General features: G+C 31.6%; 1 protein-coding gene across 2 annotated transcripts in view; it reads left to right on the top strand.

The window, feature by feature from the left end:
* LOC129908648 (irregular chiasm C-roughest protein) overlaps positions 1–20947 on the top strand; it is a 209882-nt gene that overhangs the window by 158087 nt on the left and 30848 nt on the right. For both annotated transcript variants that reach the window (XM_055985301.1, XM_055985302.1), the window contains one exon: positions 7158–7223. The gene's annotated coding sequence lies outside the window, so the exon portion shown is untranslated. The remainder of the gene's footprint in view (positions 1–7157; positions 7224–20947) is intronic.

Genomic DNA, 20947 nt, shown 5'->3' with positions numbered 1-20947 from the left:
TTCTTAATCGATAATCAAAAAAATAATCGATTTCAAAAAAATTTAAGCGTTTCAAAATCTAGATAAAGATTCCGGCAATTAAAATTCAGATTTCAAATGATGCAAATCCAAAATTAATACATTTTCACATTTGAATATTTCTGTGTAACGAAAACTTTGTTTTCAACTTTCTGCATTTCCAAATTCAGTAAAAATTCTACTATGTCAAAATTAAGAGTTTTCTGTTTAGTCCAAAATTTGGCCTATCTTCATTCAAAATTTGGGCTTTCCCGTTTAGTTCAAAATTTTATATTTCGTGCAGAAATTTAGACATTTCTTTATTATTTCAGTTGCAGGACTTTAAGATTTAATACAAATTAAGAACGGCTTTGATTTTTTCCTTAAAATTTTGATATACCAAATTTTGAAATCATAGGTCATGAATGTAAAAAACATTTTCGAACAACTTTTAATACTCTTATTAGCTGATACAAAATAAAGAGTAATTTGGTTCAAAAAATAGCATAATTTTGCTCATCCAAAATGTTTAAGGCCAAAAATATTGTTATGTGCCAAAATGTTCAATGAAACCTAGCAGCTTTGTAACTTTTAAAAAGTATAACATCTCTGTTTTTGACATCTGATGCTGCTCACTTATGCATTCGACGCAAAATTTATATAGTTTACAAAACCCAAAGCAGCTCGAAGTATAGGGTTGGCATACAACAGAGTATAAAGTTAAAAGAGAATTCACCCAGAAGCTGGTATAGAAACTGCATTAAATTTGGTTCTAATGCGGTTCATTGGATTCACTCTTCTTCAACAGAAACAAGAACTCCATATTTGTCCATATTATTTTCCATACTCCTTTTCTTCTTCTAATACAGGAAAAAAGGTGATGTTGAAGAGAAGTGAAAATATGTAAATGAATTGACTGCGCACAACAACTCTTATGGCCATTATCGTTGTATGTCTTTTAGTAAAAAAAAAAAAACAAATTTGAATTTATAAACATAAACCGTACGCAGACAAAATTTATTATACACCAAAACGCATTGTTGTCTTATACACACGATGATGAATCTGTCATATCTGATGTAGGTAAATACCACAATTGGGTTTGAGATGAGCATTAGTTTTGAGCTTGAGCTATGGTAGATTTAGAGCTAAGAGTGTTTGTGCCCCCCTGGGAATCAAACAAAAACACAAACAATCTTGAGTATGTGTTTGCATTTGATTTGGTTTTCTCGTCCTGTCAATTTTAGACTCAAGTTCTAAAATCCTTTGAGAGTGTCCTTAAATGATTTTCCATTATTCTTGAAGTTATGATGGGAACTTTTTTAAGAGCCAACCTGTTAGATGGCTTTAAAATGCAGTTGTTGTGAGTTTAATTCCTTTGACCAGATAATTGCTGTGCAATGAGATGGCGAGTTTTGTGCTATGATTGTTGGTTGTTACTTACCTGGCTGCATTTGCTTGGTAGTAGCTAAAAAGAGTTAAACGTTCTTTTTATATGACGATTCAACGACGTCAAGTTTTTTTTCGATTGACTTTTGAGGAAAATAATAAATTAAAATTGCACAGACAGATTCATGTGTGTGTGTGATGTGATGATGAGGAACTGATGCTGCTATATTGGGATAATTACACACCTCAATGCGCATTTCCCTCTTTTGGTTTTTTCTTATTGTTTTGTCCAAAGTCTCGAATCAAAACGTCGTCGCATCTCTGATGAAAATCACCGCACATAAACACCTGAGAACAGGTGCTGACGGTAATGAGATGAGCTGCATTGGTCATTAGGCAAAATATTACCGACTTACACCTTTTGTGTTATACCTCTTTTGCTTCTCTTCTACCTGCTTTCAGATGCATCCATGTGGGAAAAAGAGTTACCAACGTTATGTTCGATGATAGTAAAAAACGAAGACGAAAGGGGAATAACAAATATAAAATTGTTTTATTGTTATTATAATTATTTTTTCTTTTTTTTTTCTTTGTAAATTAACTTCTCTGTCTACGTGTGGAAGTTTCATTTATAGTTTTATATCAAGAAATGACGGTTGGCGGCGCCTCTGTCGCCACCAACGGAAGAATGATAGTTAAACCAAACAATAGCTGTCTAATTGCTGGAAGTTTATCCAAGTCCAAAATTATGGCTTTGAATCATAGTAATTGAGACAAGTTTTGAAGCTTTAGATATAAGTTCTCGTGGAGTTAATTTAAAATGCAGCAAAAGTTATTTTGATAGCGGTAATTTTTAAAAAAGAATAATGATCAAGTGAAATATGCTAGGGTGTGAGGAGAATTAAGACATAATTAAGAGGTATTTGAGTGTTTTTAAAATGAATATAATAGAGAGGTTGGTTCTTACTTAGACGAGGTCTTGAAGATTTAATTAAGAAAAAATAATATTATTATAGACATCAACAAGTTGTGAACAAAATCTGTATAACTTAAGTCATGGGAATTTTTATTTTCACTGCAAGTATACTCATTGACTTGATTTTTGGCCTCTTTTCTCCAAATTAAATGAAAGTCTTTGGAAGCTTGGAACTTCCGAAGGTCTGAAAAATTCAAAGCCATTAAAGAGTCTGACACTTCTTAAACTGCGAAACTGTTTACAGCAATTGTGTTTTAGGAATAAAGAAAAAAACTACCTGGTTCAAAACTATAAAAAAATTACTTTTAGAATCTTATAGTTCACATCCAGTTTTAACGAAAATTAATAGAATAAGAAATCATCATGAAAAGAAAAACCCAAATATCCAGTTTTCGATTTAAAACCAATTAATACTTAACTCAATAACCAAAGGCTAGCAGGTTTAAACTGAGGTATGACAAAAAAATATTTTGATTTCAAACACAGAATTAGAAAAATCGTTATTCCATATTCGCAGAATGACTGCAAATACACCCTAAAACAACGTATGTAAGTGAAATCAACAAAAGTGTATTCTATCGCATTAATAGCTCCAAGCCCGAGAAGCAAGATTTTCTACTTTTACAGAAATTTCAGCAAGTAAGGCCTACGTAGTTAATGTGGCATGTCAGTTTATCTAAAAAAAACTATAACCAACAAAAAAAAGTTGAAATTCCTCGAAAAAATAGGCCTATGGTGGACCATATTTAATTCCAGGTAGGCCATATTAGCCACAATTGTACAAAAACTGAATTATGAAGTTCCTTAGAAGTTTTTTTTTTACGTTTTTTTGTTCTTGTGAACAAAATAAATTAGATTTTATTTAATGGTTTAATCTTTGAGAAAATTAAACTATTCCGAAAATGGTATATTTTTCGTTATTTTTGGTCCCAAAAAATCAATTCCAAAGTTGGTACAAAATTTTATCTAAGATTTTGGATAATAGCATCCATCAAGTCATATTTACTAGGAATGAATTAAGGATTTCAATAGGGATGACTTTTAAGAAAGGAAGTATATTGAATTCGTTTTCCAGAAACTCTTTTCCTAGCACCAATTAGCCATAGTGAATGCATTATTAATTCTAAATTTAATGAAAAAAACTTCCAGGAAAAGTGAAAACTTCGTAACCGTTTTTTCAATGAAATATTAATAATACATGACTTTGCTGAAAACACATCATTTATTTTGTATAAATACTTCTTCCCTTGAGTTTTCGCGATGTTACTTAGAATTCGGTAGTCAATGTCAACTTCTCTATCAATCATTCTACAGATCCAATGAATTTCTTAATATTTGATTCTCAGTCTTCCAATGCATTTGGTTTGGAAATTAATTCCACATTCATGAAGATTTAAAAAAAAATTAATTTCCATCATGAGTTCCTTATTTTTCATCATTTCTGAGAATGTACAAATTTTTTCTCTCAATCATCAACCTTTTAGCAAAATGGTGTTAAATGGAAAATAAAATTGCAAAGCAATACCAAATTCCCAAGGCAATTTTTTGTTTTTTCGGTTTTTTTTTTGTATATTTGCAAAAATCCTGAAAGAAAACCAATTCATCCAATAAAAGTCCTTAGGATTTCCTTCCCTCTCTCCTTCTCTTGAAAAAAAAAAAACGATGTTAAACTATGCTAATTAAAATATACTCGATTAACTCATGCAAGTAGCAGAGTTTTAGTTCGTTCAGAGGGAATACAATTTTCTCCATAAAATTCCAAGAGGTTTTTGCAAAATTTCCAATAGGTTATGGTAAAAGGTATTGAAGCTATTGAAATATTTAGGTAGGTTTGTGTTTTGAAGCTTTTCTGGGAGAGAAAGTTATATACAAAAAGCTATATGCCATCATACATCGTTCAATACGGAGACGATACTAACAGAATAGGTATTTATAGGTAGCTATATGAAATGCCCAAAAGCAAAAATTTTTGGGAAAATAATTTTTTGATGAAATGAATAAATTAATTTTTGGTTTATTGTTCATGTTCAGCTTCTGTATAATAAATTTATTATTGTGTGCAGAGATCGAGCAAGGAGAAAACTTGAATAAATTCTCTCTCTCCTAATACTCCAATCTCTTTACCAAGAAAAAAAAAAAAAAATAAATCTTTATAAGAAAATCATTAAATTTCTATTAAAGATTTAAGTTTTTGGGAAAACACTCTACAATACTGAAATCGGAATGGAATTGAAATTGATGATGGATTAAGACTTTTGTGATTTCTTAAGTGATTTCTCTTAGAATTTAATATATATTTCGATAAGATAAATAATGTATAGATTTGGAGATAACAAATCTCTAATGAATTTGAAGATTTTAAATTATTCATTTAAGATAGATGAAACATAAATGAAGATTATTTGATAGTTATGTCACATTGAATTGTTTTACATTTTTGTTTCAATTTAAATTGATTTGAAATGCAGTTTGTTGAATAAAGACAAAAGTGTTATTTTGTTTTCTTATAAATTTACATTACAATTCAATTCAATTAAACAGACGGTTATCTATTTGATGGGTGCAAAAATAGATGACAAATTGGATTTCACTTTGTTACTTATAATTCACACTATCATTTGTCAAGAAGAAAACAAAATTAAGGCACATGTGTTGTTAGCAACCAGTTTCTTCTAAGAGACTACGGAGGGTTTAAAGGGATGTCTTTTCAGACCTATCTGTGAACGGCAAATTGAATTAAAATCACATTTAAATTACCTAAGTTTCCACCGCTTATATTTTTAAAAGAAATCATAAATTTGATTCTTAAACTCCCTGGAACTTCGTAATTTATTTTTTTGTAAAATTGCGGCTAATATGGGTCACCTGGCATTAAATATGTATGTGTTATGTCAGTCAATTTAACCTGTTGTTTTAGTTTGAAAAAATACAGTGGTGGGCCGAAGGAAATCTTAAAACAATGATTTAATTAGCAAAAGTTTATTCGACTACGTAAATAGGTTCCACATCGCAAAAAAACAGAATTTTTGCAGTGAAAACATCTTTTAGTATCGTAGTGATTTGAAACACAATAAAACTAAAAAGCGACAGGAAAAATCAATAAGTTATAACTTTTTTGTTTTAATAGAATATACTAATAGAATAAACTATAATTGTACAAAACTTCAATTAATTTCATATACAAAATCCTGAGATAACGATGTTCTTTTTCTAAACACATTATATCTTTTGATCTAGAGCACATAAAAATTTGATTAAACTTTAATACGTATGCTGATATTATTACCGTTCATTTGCAGGCATCGTAGAAACATGATTTAAGCGTCATATAAAAGGTGAAATAATAAGCTTTCAGATGATATATAATTTGTTATAGGTTATCATCTAAAAAAATGCATTTAATGCTGTTAGAAGAGAAAAAATATTGATTTTTTTGCTTTTTTTTATGAAAACTGGTTGTTTTGAACAAATTATTATTTTTATACTTTTTGCGCATTGTACAAATTTAAGTATGGCTTTATTCTTTAGGAAAAATTGTAAGATTTTTAATGGTGTAAAGTTTTTTTCAGCTTTTTAAGATATTGATATCACAACAAAAACATTACTGTTAAAAAAAGAGCCAAGTTCTCCTGTGTTGAAATTATGCTGGCACAAAAAGTATTGAGATGTAAAAGTGTACCAAGTTCTAAAGTTTGGGTTCAAATTCGTATCAATAAAATTTTGATTGTTCTCTTGACAATTTTTCTTTTGATTATCGATTTTTAAAGTTATTTCAAAAATTGCCAAGTAAATAATCAAAATTTTATTGATACGAATTTGAACCCAAACTTTAGAACTTGGTACACTTTTACATCTCAATACTTTTTGTGCCAGCATAATTTCAACACAGGAGAACTTGGCTCTTTTTTTAACAGTAATGTTTTTGTTGTGATTTCACTACTTTTTGCAAGGTATGGCTGTAGAATTGAAAATCTCTATATTTGATGAAAATTCAGTGAAAATGGGCGGTTTCCACCCCCCCTGGCTGAAATTCTCAAATTCTAAATTTTTTCCTTTGTATAAACTACCAGCTCTACCATTCCACAAAATTTTAAGATTCTACGATAATCAGAAGTGCTCTATAATATTTTATGAAAATTCAGCGGATATGGGCGGTTGCCACGCCCCCTGGCTGAAATTCTCAAACTTTAAATTTTTTCCTTTGTATAAACTACTAGCTCTACCATTCCACTCAATTTCAAGATTCTACGATAATCAGAAGTGCTCCATAATATTTGATGAAAATTCAGTGGAAATGGGTGGATGCCACGCCCCCTGAATTGAAAATCTCAAATTTTCGATTTTTTCCTTTGTATACACCACAAGTCCTATCACCGTGTAAAATTTCAAGTTTCTACGATATCGGGAAGTTCTCCATAATTTTGATGATCTGTCAGTGAGTGAGTGAGTGAGTCAGTCAGTCAGTTACGGTTTTTGCGATTTTTGAAGCCCTATATCTCAGAAACTACTCATCGTAGGAGGCTGAAATTTTGTGAGGTGTTTGGTTTTGACTAGCTCAACAAATGTAGCGAGTTTGAAATTTCTAGCATCTTTGGTGTGGAAGTTAGAGGGGTGTCGAAAATGGCCTGAGTTGTTTCCTGTAAATAAGGGTGTAGTGCCAAAGTTGCTAGAGAACTTGGCTGGGCACTACCGTGCCCCTTGATACTTTCTGCCTCATTTTCTTTTGAAAATATATGTTTTTAGTTATTTGGGTATTCAATATTTTAATAATTTGTTTGTTTTTTTTTGATTTCAGTATTTTCTAGCCAGTGATGCCAGAACTACATTTTGGATATCTTCTATGTTGACTTTCAGATCAAACGTGAGTTTCAAATTATTATAATTTCTTAGTAGGTACCAATTAAATTCTCAAAAGTGTATCGTTGTTCCCTTATTTCATTTAAGTTGAAAATCCTTTGAAGAAATTTTTTTTCAATATGTCCCCAATATGTCGTTGCTACAATATAGATCTAGAGGAAATCCAAATTTTTAAATTTAAGTGTTTCCTGTTAAAACAAAGGCATTTTTCCTGATCAGAAGATTGCTTGGGTCGTGATTTCACTGATTTCGACTCAATTAATAAGCTTTTAAAAAAAATGCTTGCTATAAAGAGCGTAGCCATTTATTTTTTAAAGTTTAATCGTCTCAATTTTCGTTATTTATTTCTGTATTCCATATCATATCCTTCATGGTGTAATAATAGGTACCTATTAGACCTGATGCACCAATATTCGATCTTAAAATTATGTGCTGATGTTATAACGACATTAATTTATACCTTCACTTTGTTTAAGTCTCTCAGAAAAACCTCAAATTGTCTTTGTTTTTTTTTTTTTTTTTAAGTCAAAAAATTGTGTAACTCAACACTGTTGTGGTCTGCAAGCATCCCTTGTCCCAAATCAAAAAAAAAATCTTAAAATCACAAGGTAATCCTTTTTCGATTAACCTACCAGAAAGTAAGAAAACAAAAAAAAACTGCAACTTCACTCAAAAATCCCTAAAAAAAAAACTACACACAAACAAACAAAAAAACTGAAAAAGGGTTAAAAATTATGCATACAGGTACCAAAAGAACACACATTCGTACCTTTCTACTCTACTCTACAACACACATTTTGAGAAGAGATGAAATCCGAATAACGCCAAGGTATCAAATTATGAGATCAACAAGAAGCTAACGAACGGGTTTTAAGTATCATCATCATCTTAAGACCTTAGGCAGTCTGACAGCGCCTGGCAGGTAGGTAGATAACAGGTTACTCTGCCACTAAAGCCAAATGGCAACGCCAAACATATAACAATAATAACAACAACACAACAAAAAAAAACTATAATCAGAATGGACACAGGTCTCCAACAACAACAACAAATTTACAACAGAAAAAAAACTAAATCTGAAAAAAAAATAAAGAAAGAAAATGAAAAAAGAAAAAAAAAATTAAAAAAAAGCCGGCCTGATGTGTTGTAGAAAAACAAGAAAAATCTCATAAAAAAGAAATCCCAAACGACACATAGTGAAGAGGCAGAAAAAAAATAACAAAAATCTTTTACCATCCAGAAGTTGGGGTCTTTTTCTTGAGGAATATATAGGATTGAGGACCCCTCTGTTAGCAGTAGGCATTAAATTATATTCCAGGGTCGGAATCATTTAATACACAAAGGAGAGACTTTTAGGTGAAAATAATTGTGAAGAGTGGAACATAAAGTACATTCTGGAATGAGAAACAGATGCGTTCCACATTTTTCTCATTTTATTTAAAATGTCCACTTTTATTTTGTTTTTTATCAATTTATTTTTACTGCTTGCGTAACGAAAGCTGAATACGTTCCACAACAATATATTGCCCATGGAATAATATTTCTAGCCATGTAAAACAGTGATATTAAGTGAAAAAAACTCTCAGGGAACATGGTCAATTTAAAAATTTTTCAATCGAACAGTTTTAATTTAAATTATAGCTTGTGGAATGTAAGTTGAAAATTTCAAATGTGATTTCTTTAAAAAAAATATCCTCTTGGAATAAAAAGTATACTTGTTGACAACCTATATTTTCAATTTATGGACATCTTTCTGCGGGAATAAGGGCTCATGAAGCTTGAAAAATAATCAAAATAGGGGTTGTGGAACGTAATGTCCAAACATTTCAATTTCAAATTCTGCGATTAAATGAGTTCATAGGAGTCAAAGATGCTTTTTGCCGAGCATTAATCTTCCTGAAATATAAACTGAACATTTTCCACTCTTTGTCAAAAGAAAAATGAATGCATTCCACAATGTGAAAATTTTAATATTACCCTTTTCTGTGTATTGGAAAAGGTTAAATTTACCAAACGAACAACAACAGTTCAGCTGTGGAATATAAATAAATGTTCAATTCTATCAATATTCCATTTGTACCCTAAGTTGAAATCCACAACTGCTACTTTTTGTGGAACGCATTCAGGTTTCATGAGGTCACAATGCTTATCTTAACCAAATAAGTTTCATCGGAAATCCTAGTATACACTTCCCGTGAAATGAAAAATAATACGTTCCACAATGTGGAACAAGCCATATTTGAAACTTTTAAGTACATAGACTCAATGCTATTATTGAAGAATTTAAAATTTTCCAATCAAAGATCTTTTACTTAAATAAGCAGCTGTGGATTGTATTGAAAGTTCCATTTAAACTATAACTGAATTAAATTTAGATTTTTTTTTCTAAATTTTTGAAAAACCTAGCGCCTTTTGTGGTCAAAATATAAGGAAAATCCAGCCTCGATAATCTTCGATTTAGTAGAATTAAATTACAGGACTGGAAACAGTGTCCAGTTCGATGATGATGATGATGACGACGCGGGATCCAGTATTACTACATATCAGTCAGGCTGGCAAGCACACAGGAAGGAAAAATACAAAATAAAAAAAAAACTATTTTAATTTGCTTGTAGCCTGAGCCGTGATTGGTCCATTGGTCCAGGTGGCCACACGCTCGTTTTCAATCTTTATAATATTTTTGTAAAATTCGTTGTTCTTTTTCTTTGGGTTTGGTTTTTTCTTCTTCTTTATAGTTTTTTTTTTCTCAAGCAACGCGCACGCACATCCAAGACAACATCCAGCTAAAAGGGGGGAAACTCAAACTATCTTATAGACGTAATAAGCCGCGAAAAACATTCGGAACCTGTTTATGCTGCCATCTCTGCTCTCTGATGACGATGAAGCTGGGCTGGAGTCACAACAGCAGCCAACACCGTCGATCATTGCTGGCTGCTGTTGCGCTTTGCTGATGGAGATGCGGTGCAACTTTCCTCTCCACCGCCGATCTCTCAATGTGGAAGTGTGGAAAAGGAAAAAAGAACAACACAAAAAAGCGCCCTAAGTACCCGTACCCGCTCTATACTCTTGACTCAAATCTCTGCGAACACGTACGTCCAACTATAGTATATCCATCCATCGCGCCATTGCCATCGCATCGGATGTGGAGGATTCATTGCGTAGAACAGATTAATCAAATTGATTTTGCAGCTGGACAATGCTGCGGTAAGGCATTTAGCAATGCGAATAATGGATGCCACCGACCGACCGATCGGCTTCGGCTGCCTTCGCGTCACTTACGTCGCACGCCTTTAAACTTTTTGTCCATGTCTCTGATGGTCTCTCCCGGTGTGATGCGATGGTATACAACTACCATTCGTTAGTAGTTTGGTTACTGGTTCGATAATTATACACACAGCAGTGATGCACCTGTTTGGGCTGAAGTCGTCGGCCGTCGAATCGGATCGGATTGGAGTGCGGATTGGATTTCTTGAAGTGATTTTCCCGCAGTCGAGTCGAGTGCGGTGCAGATTTTTCTATCGATTGACGACCAAGTCGACTAAGACGACGACGATGGCATAGTTATTTTTTCTATTTGCTTTGTATAGAATCTCTTGAAGATCTCCCGCACCTGCTCCATTAGAGTTCACACAAATAAATCTCGCCTTGCATTCGTCGTTGTCGTTTTGGTTGTTGCGACTTAATAGTCGTTTGGTTTTGTTGCTTCAAGAAAAAAATAAGGCCCTTAAACTTTGTTTTTAATTTTATCTAACAAAACGATTATTGCCATTTCCCGGTTTTAACTGGTTCTTGTGTGGACTCTGAGATGCCATTTATTTTTTTTTTTATATTAGGTACCAAACATGTTTAATACTTAATTAAAAATTCTTAGGGTTACTTCTTTAAAATCTTGATTTTTCTTTATACAGTGTTAAATGACCCTAAATTTTGGTTTATATTTTATACCTTTAAACAATTTTTTGAAAATATTTTTGCTTTTTTTTTTATTTCTGACAAACTTCTAATTTTTTTTAATGGCATTTCCAAAATTATTTTGACAAACCTTTAGTTTTAACTTAACAAAGACACATATAAATAAAACTTTTCTACCACATTTGAGATTGATATCGAAATATGTATTATATCCACAAGATAGATTATATTTTATTGTAGCCACACAGTACTTTATTAAGTTCCCTTGTGTCGTTTAAGAAAATTTGTCAAACAAGCAAAGCAATTGAATTGTTGGGTGATCCATCAATTTCATTTGACCGTGTAAGGAGACACACGTCGTCGAAACAAAGTGGTTTAAAAGCTTTGGGAATGTCTTAAGCAAATAAAATTCAAAACACATCTAGTTTTTTGGCATTACTTAAGAAAAAAATCAATTAACTATATACCTTATGGGATTCTTATTTATAAGGATCAAAAACTTGTATTCAAAGTGCTTAAAGAATTTCCTGAATATAATAAAGGTTTGTCGGAACTTGCGATATGTAAAGCATATTTTATTTACACATTTTTTATCCACTGCTTTATTTAAACATACCTACGCAGATACAACATCAATCAGAATGTTAAATTGTCAATCCTTTTTGAGGACTAATAACAAATATATTCTTATCCAAACTAGTTTTGCATCTTTAACAAAAACTCTTATAAGAGTTAAGAATCTAAAAAGTCTACAAAATTATCTTGAGTGAAAGGGTGTTTTTTTTTTTTTAAGAAATGATGAAATTCATAATTAATACCACAAAAATTGGGACAGCAAAGAAAACCGGTACACATGTTTCATTTATAACAGAAATAAGGAAAATCAGCGATATAAGTCCTATAAAATTAATGGAATATACCCTTACGAAATTTATTTAAAATGTTGTTTTTTTAGGTGTAGAGAAAATATAGGTATATTTGAAAAAGTTTGTATTACGAGAGGAATATTAGAAATTCAGCAATTATGTTACTTTTGAGATAAGCTAAAGTGTCTAAAGTTGTAAAAAGGGTGTTTTTTTTTAGTAAAAACAAAAAAATGATGGGTCACCCTAATGAAATTTGGTAAAAACGTTGAATTTGGGATAGAAAAATAAAGAGTTTTTAAAAAAAAATTAGGTGAAAGGGTGTGTTTCTCCAAGAAAAAGTTAAATCTGCCCCAAAAAGCCAAAGTACGTAAATATAAAATATCAACAACTGTTAAATCTTGGTAAAATTAAGGAAATCAGATAATTTTTACAAAAAAAAAAAAACATCAAAAACAACACAAACATTGTGGGCCATTGCATAATTATTTTCCTATTTCGGCGCAGGGACATATTATGCAAGTCCCCGGGACACAAGTCTAGAATTTTTTTTTCGGGACTAATGTCTCACTTTACTGGGTCATAAGTCCAGAATCCAATTCGGGAATTATGTCCTACCTTACTGAGACATTAGTCCCGAAAAAAATTTTGTGCAAATTATAGAGATTCGAATCTGAGAATTTTTTTTCCGCTTCGCGTTTATCGAGTTATAACACAAGCATATCTTTGGAACAAACCTTAATCTGGCAAAATTTTCTCTTTGAAGTTTGAGTTCTATTTTTTTTTTCCTTGGCAAACTGAAGTAAGACAAATTTTATATAAAACTTATTCTTTAAAAAGTTGGAATGATATAAAAATTATAATGGTATTATTTCGCTTTAATAAACCGAAACGAGGCACCTTTTTTTTTATGAAAATAAATTGACGTGAAAGAGAAATAAAGCCAAATGTTGAAAAATGGCTTTATTTCTCTTTTGAACAATAAAATTATGCCAATTCTCGATAGACTTCCTTATTTCACTTGGGCGTATTTCATGGCACCAAAAAATAATCTTATGGATTACTTAGTACCTATATGAACATTTATAGTAAAAATATGTACCTATATAAAATTGTTTTTACTTTATTTGGGACTTATGTCCCATTTTCGACTAAAAAATTCAGGACTTCTGTCTCAGTAGGGTGGGACATAATTCCCGAATTGGATTCGGGACTTATGACCCAGTAAAGTGGGACATTAGTCCCGAAAAAAAATACGGGACTTGTGTCCCGGGGACTTATGTCCCTGCGCCAAATATTTTCTGGTAGATTTAAGAAATGAACATTATGGACTCTTGATAAAAATATTTATAGGAGTATTGTATATCTTTGTACTTCTTTTAGTTGCAATAGGAGTGAAAAAATTTCGCCTTTTTGACTCTTTAGAGTTCTATAGGAATCTCACATTGTTAAAATTATTGATCATGACCAGAAGCTTCTTTGAATCATTACAGAAGCAAAACTGTTAGTTACCTATTAATACCTTATTGAAAATTTTCAGCATTTTGTATTGGGAACCATGGTCAAATATCGATTGGAAGAGTAAGCTTGTTGGCAGTTTTTTTTTTTTTTCAAAATAAATAAGCATAAAACGAAGGAAATAAGACGAGATATTTTGATTTGAATTTTGATTGGGAATTCTTAAAGGTAGAATTGTATAGAAATGCCTTTTTTTTGCATTTTGTAACTTGAATGGTTAAATTTTTTTGCTGTTAGATTTAAAATGTACCTACGAAATTTTAACTTCAAATTTAAAGTATCAATTGAATTTCTATAAAATTATATTTATTTTAAATTGGGAACACCAACTACGATACCGTTTGCCTTCACTATTACTTGGTCTTTCCATCTTTTTCTAGCCATGTGGGGGTGCTAGCTGCTGCTGCTGCTTAACATCTTAATGCAAACAACAATCGAATTGCTTGTTTATATTTATGACATCCTTATGCAGTGGCGTATTGAGGGGGGGGCTCAGGGGGCTCAAGCCCCCCCCAAGCCTTCAAGATCATGTTTTTATTTAGCTGATTTCATCATAATGTTCATGATTAACAGAAACTTGTTCGTAAATCTTAGAGACTTAGAGGCAGCACAGATGCTCGAGCCCCCTCCAAATTCTGAAATGGCTGTTTGGGTTTGTTTGAGTAAGAGCCTTAGCTGACGATGAGGATTGTGATAATTTTTTTTTTCGGATTTCAGTCCAATTCCGAATTCTTTATAGATAATTTTTTTAGTATTTTGACTTCCAATTACATCACAATTTTTGCAAAACTTCTTATGCAATCTCAAAACGCAGTATTTGATCAAATATTTACTTTTTTTTTAATAATATTTTTCTCAAAGATATTGGAAATAGAAATTTTTGATATCTCAAAATCTAAGTGGTCAACAGGTTTCTTTAAAAAAATTGCAGTATTGCGCTTCCGATTTGGATTAAAGAGCAACATATTACGAAAAAGCATAGGGTAACTTCGGGCATTATGGCGCACCAGGCATTATGGCGCACCTCTCAACTACCATACTTCCAATACTCGCATTTAAATAAAACCAATGCACAAACTTTGGCCTTCGTCGAACACTAGCCTTGTGACGATCGCAGGTCAGTGCTATTATTTTTGTGCCAAACAAAAAAGAAAACAAAAAAAATATACCAGTTCTGGGTTCCAATATAATATCGCTTTGTTTTTGTTTGTGTGTATCTCGGTAAGTATACAGTGCACGTGTTTGTTGTAAAGAGTGAAACGCAGAGTACAGTTTTGGTTTGGTTATATCACTTGTTATATTTTAACTGAAGTAAGAATTGTGTTTAGTTTTTGGAGTTTTGTGAATATGTGTATATTTTGCAATATGGCGCAGATGTAATAAGGGCATTATGGCGCTATATTATACCCGACTGCGCCATAATGCCCTTATGTAAAACTAATTTCAAAAGTAACTCTGCATTTTTTTAAATTTGAAAATAACCTCAATTAAACGTTAATTTTATGAAACCTATTTACAATTATATTTCAGAAATGCTGAATATACGGAAAAAAAGTAAAGGGTTCTGAAGTAAATGGGGTTCGCCATATTGCCCGTACATAGGGCAATATGGTTTTTTTTGGACTATTTTTAATTTAATTTATTTTTTGTTAAAAAGCTTGAATTTTTATTCTTAAATAATTTTTTTATGTTACGTTTTTATGAAATTTAATTAAAAAAAATGATTGAAGTAAAAATTGTAGTCCGTAGTAAAGTTATTTGAGTTTGTGCTTAGGTATGCCATAATGCCCTAATTTACCCTATATATTTCGGATTAAACATCAAAAAGAATTTCATTTAAAATTAGTTTTTGTGACTTTCACGTTCTGAATTTCACTTTTTGCGTATTCACTTGCCGAAAGGGAAATAAGTGTTCCGCATTTTTTCACTCATTTAGATTTTCAATTCAATTTAGAATTCAATTCACTATGTTTCTGTTCGTGAATTTGGGGGCCTTTTCCAATGAATTGCAGTAATTTCACTTTGACAGTGACAGTGAAACCGATCGAAATGAAGAATATTGATATTTCATTTCACGTGAAATTGAAAAGTGATTTGAATTCACTTTCGTTCGAATTGCGGAACATGGTCGTATATAACGAAAATATTGATAAGCATAGCCCAAAAACTCTTGACGTGATATAAATTAATCTGTAAACAGTTTTGGATTCAGCACATGACAAAGCTCGAACGAAATAAAGAGTTTTTTTTTAAGGATGACTCAACTCCTTGCTGTTTGTGTAAAATGTTTGGGACACAAGAACTTTGAAAAAACACTAGGTACTCTGAATGTGAAAGGAGGAGACAGTTGTACTAATCTGTCGAGAGCACTATAATGCAACTAGGTATACCACTTTCAGTACCGCAGCACAGCGTTTAACTCTCGATCAAAGATTAATACAAAAAAATGAAAATTTTTTCGCACATTTACCCTTTAAAAAATTTTTGAAAAATTTTCCAGCCCCCTCCAAAATTTTTTCTGGATACGCCACTGTCCTTATGGCATCAAGATTTCAAGTATTATATAGAAGAAAAAAAGGTGATGGGATGAAAAAGAAATTCTCAAGTACATCTATTTATAGCGATTGTATGGCAAAAGACCCATCATTTTATACAGTTACAACTACTTTTAAACTCTCAAAAGTATTCATTTTGTATATTATTTTCTTCCTCTATAAAGCCTTGGTCGAATTTCATGCGAGCTGAAAAATTCGTGATAATATGGCCAGAGTTGAGTTGTTTAGTTCGACCGATGATGAAGAAAAAGAAGAAGAAAAGCCTTTGTGGCGCACTTTTAAAACTCTCCAAGTGGTTTCAAATTTCGTAAATGGTTTGTTGGATCCATCCATCCAACACAAAACTCAAACAACAACAGAAGAACAGACTGTGTCTTGGTTTTGGTTCTCTAAAGGAACTCATCGTAAGTGGAAACCCAAGGGTCACTTAAGTGTAATTTTCCTTGAACGAACCATATGGCGCATGGAATGGGCATGGACAGCAGCCAACTTCATAGCCAAGCAAAATTGAGCATCTGCCGCAATTGATGCTGTAACTGTAATTATTTTTGGTTGGTATCAAAGTTCAGATGTCGCTTCTGTTGCAAGTTCCAATAACAACTTCCCAAAGTGTTGTTGTTGTGCAAAATAACAAAAAAAATAAAGGACCCAAATATTGTGGTAGCTTTGACTCTATCTCTTCAGAAGACAGACGTCAAACGACGACAATCCATGATGATGACGATGCCTCTAGCTTAAGTGACACGACAAAGCAAAAGTGTGATTTGGATTCTTCCATATTGCATTCGGTCCTATTTCTAGACCTCTACTTTACTCTGTGTGCCTGTGCTCTAGCGAGTTGTTAGCATTCACAAAAGATAAACACACTAAATGCAGCAGTCTTGCAATGTCTATTTTCGGTCATAGAAACCAACTTTCGATTTGTTATTATTTTTGGAACCTTTCAAAGTAAATAAAGAGAAGTTGTGTGTGGAATCTGTTGCTATATGGCTGGCAAACGGCAACCATTTCTAGATGCGATGTCTGGCTGTGGTCCCAGAATTTATTCCGAGAGTTCTGAGTTCTAAAAATGTGTCTGTTTTTGTTTGTTTTTTTTTTTTTTGACTGTTTGTGTCCTTGAAGAAGTGAAGTCGTCGTCTTTTTCAGTCTTCGTTGATTTTATAAATGTAACGACCACAACCACATAGACTTTTGACTACGTCAACGAAAACTCTAAGACAATTTGATGGGTGAAAGAAAGTATTTATAGATTATATGTAGACTTGGGACTTGTGGGGAATTTTTCTTTTTCGTGGAAAACTCAAATGGGGATGTGAAAGATGCCATTGCCATCACACTATGGAGACGAATTCTCGCATCCGGTGAAAAATAATGCTCCCTATACACCATGAAACAAATTAATGGATGAGTGCTTTGTTACAGCCCCGCAATGACGAGGACGACGATACTTAGGGGAGGTAAAGGTATGAAGCGGTGATGATGATAGAGCGAGGGTATAGAGAAGAGGTGTGTATACAATAAGGTATCCGCCTGGTTCATTTTTAGATTTTTTCGAAAAAAATTCCAAATTACAATTGCTAACATATTTACGAAGAAGAAGAATATTTGTTTAAAGGAGCAAAGCAATGCGCGGTGTGTTTTTGTGTGTGGTTGAAAAGGACGCAGGAGGAGGAGGAGGGAGGAAATATATCTGAAGTTGGAAGTAGCAGCCGCACTGAAGCCATCAAGTAATAAATAACGAACAATCGTTTTCTTGGTTGGTATTTTTCTATTTCGTTTTTCGTTTTTTTTTGTTAATTTAAAATCAAAAATAAAATTGTTTCGCGTGGAAAAAGCATTATACTTACGTATTTTTAAGTGTTACCACTTTTTTGTAGAACAAAAATTAAAAAAAAGTGTTTTTGAAGTGAAAACTTCTTAAGTATCTTAGTGATTTGAGACACGACGTGGTTGGCTTTAAAAAATTATATCTATTTTTTTTAGACGTTGTATAAATATGGTTGATAAGAATAATTAAAGCTTAAATATAAAGCTTTCCAATGATATAAAATTTATGGTAGGTTGCTATATAAAAAAATAGATTTCAAGATGATGGAAGAACAAAAAGTTAGATTAGTTTCGCTTTTAGCAAGAAAAATGTTTGTTTTCATTTTTAAACTCTTTATGAAACTTTAAGACCTTAATATAGATTTTTTTAGAAGAAATATTAAGCTTGTTAGGGCCATTTGCTGAAACGAAACTTAAATATAAACTCGTTTTCCCTACTTTTTCCTCTACGTAAACTGTCACTGTCATAAAAGGTATCAATCAAACTTTTTAAAGGTTTCACTTCTTTCAAGTGTGAAAAAAAGTACTATATTTCGTGATTATTCACCAGTTTTTTTGCTGAATTGAAAACTGGGGACAAAATATTCTTCAATTATTTGGAATCAACTAGAATTATTAAGACTTTCTAATAGTACCTCCTTCGTTATAATAACAACTTCTAATTCTAGTCTATTTTTTTTCTTCGAAAATAGTGTTGAATACTTCAACATTTATAAATTTTCAAATAAATATTCAAAATTTGAACAAAGTTTATTTTTTTTAATATACTTGGAGTTTAGTTGGTTAATATTTTTGTAAACAAATTTTACTACACCTTCGGTTTACATCTTGCAAAAAATGAAGTTTTCGAGATATTCGAATTTTATAATACCATTTTTATATGTTTTTTGTGTTTTTTTTTGTTTATCATTTCTTCTAGTGCTTCTTCTTGTGTTTTCTCTTCTTCTTCTTTTTCTTTTTCTTTTTCTTTTTCTTTTTCTTTTTCTTTTTCTTTTTCTTTTTCTTTTTCTTTTTCATTTTCTTTTTCTTTTCCTTTTTCTTCTTTTTCTTTTTCTTTTTCTTCTTCTTTTTCTTTTTCTTTTTCTTCTTTTTCTTTTTCTTCTTCTTCATCAAAATATAGATTTTGACAGTGAAGCTTTATAATGCTTTCTTTAAGAAGCCTTATCGAAGTTGTTCAAAGAAGATGCTCTGACACCTTTCTAAGATTTGTATAAACATTCTAGAGGCTGGATTTGCCATATTGTAATTATTTGCCATATTCCAGACTATCCAGACTACTGTATATTGATGGAATATTAAGTTATTGAAATTTTCAATTCTAGGTTTTCAAAAACAAATACTGATTTATTTAATCAGAATAGAGCATAAACTTTTTTTTTTTTTCAGTGTTGCCACTTTATTCAAGTTTTGTTTTCACTAAATGAATAAAATATTCATTTGTATTTAAATCGCTGCAGCCCTTTTTCCGCTTGTTAGCGTTACAACTTCATTTCTCACTCAATGTCACTGGTGCGATGAAAAATGAATATGTTCCACAACGTTCCACAACTTGCATCTATCATTGTTATCAATTTATTTTTTTTATTTGTTGAAATCGTTTACTACATTGGATCAAAAAATTTATTTTAGAATGAATTTTGCCAAGTTGTTAAATGAATTTGAAATAAATCTCCAACATTTTGATTCTAAAGCCTCCAGTATCCCTAAAATATTTACCAAAACTTCAATTTAATTTCTTTTCGAAAAAACATTTTTGTCATAAAGTGGCATCACTGATAGGCCTTTTGTGTGTACTGAACGTGTAAACTCACATGAGAAGGAGTAAAATAAGAAATAGCTCTTATCCTGGCGCAAATGTTTTGCTCTTTTTTTTGTTGTCAATCTGATTCTCCCTTTTTTTGATATGACACTTTTAAGAAGGCTTTACTTTTACTTTTTGTTGTTGTTGTTGTTCCCATTTTTTTGTATTTTTTCTATTCTATTCGACGAATGCTCATATAAATATATTTGTGGATTGTGTGGTGTGAACATTAGCTAAGCGAAGACTACACAAACTCTGTGATTTATGGGAGCTATTTTTTCAATACTGGGGTCGTTCAACGCGGGTGTTTACTTTTTTTTCGTTTCGGTTTTTTTTTTTGGGTTTGATATTTTCAGTGCAGTAAATCAGTTATTTTATTTGACTCGTCGTCGGGGGTGACATAAAAAGAAACCAATTATGCTTATCACGTTGGGATTTTTTGATTAAATTTACATAGGTAAGGCTTCGCGTAATACACAAGGAGCTTATTGGTTTTTTCTCTGTGTTTTGTTCGTTTTTTGTTGTTCTGGGTTAACGTGTGTAAGAAGTAATTATTACACTCGGAAGATGCAATGTTGGGGTATTTTTTTATGAGAACAATCTAGGTAATACCACGTAATATTATTTGGAGCTCAACACGTAATATCGAAGGAATAAGAGTGTGTTGAATGAAAATTATAATAAATCTTTTGCGGTGTCAAATAATCATCTTCTTTTTTTTTTGGGTTTTTATTTGATTTTGCTTTTTTTTTTGTTTGTCTACTTTAAATAGGCTTCTCAATGGCATTTTGGTTAGATTTTAATCCGAAAACACCAAAATGAGTAGAGTAATTTATTTTGTAATTTTATCTGTGTGGAACGTATTCGTTTTTTATCATTTTCAAATCTTATTAAAACCAAACTTGTTGATTAAGTTAAGATTTTATCTTTTAGTCGGGATTTGATTAATATTCTAAAGCTTGATACAAGGCCTTTATCTAGGCTTTGAATTTTTGAATAGACAAAATTTCACAGCTTACCATAATATATTTTATTACGAAACTCCCACTTTCAATGGTGGCAAAATTTTTAATCCTCACTAATAGAATCTTACCTTGGTTTTTTTTTGTTTTCTTTTTTTTTTTAAATAAACAAATAAGTCTTAAGAAAAAACTCCCACATAACGAGGTGAGACATTTAAGCTTTAAGCGACCTCCACTTAAAATTATGCCAATTGAAGGAAACATGACAGCTGCAACCAGCTCATTGCGGT

This window comes from Episyrphus balteatus, chromosome 2 (assembly GCF_945859705.1).
Source record: "Episyrphus balteatus chromosome 2, idEpiBalt1.1, whole genome shotgun sequence".
NCBI classification, from domain to species: domain Eukaryota; kingdom Metazoa; phylum Arthropoda; class Insecta; order Diptera; family Syrphidae; genus Episyrphus; species Episyrphus balteatus.
This window is presented reverse-complemented; position numbering and strand designations above follow the sequence as displayed.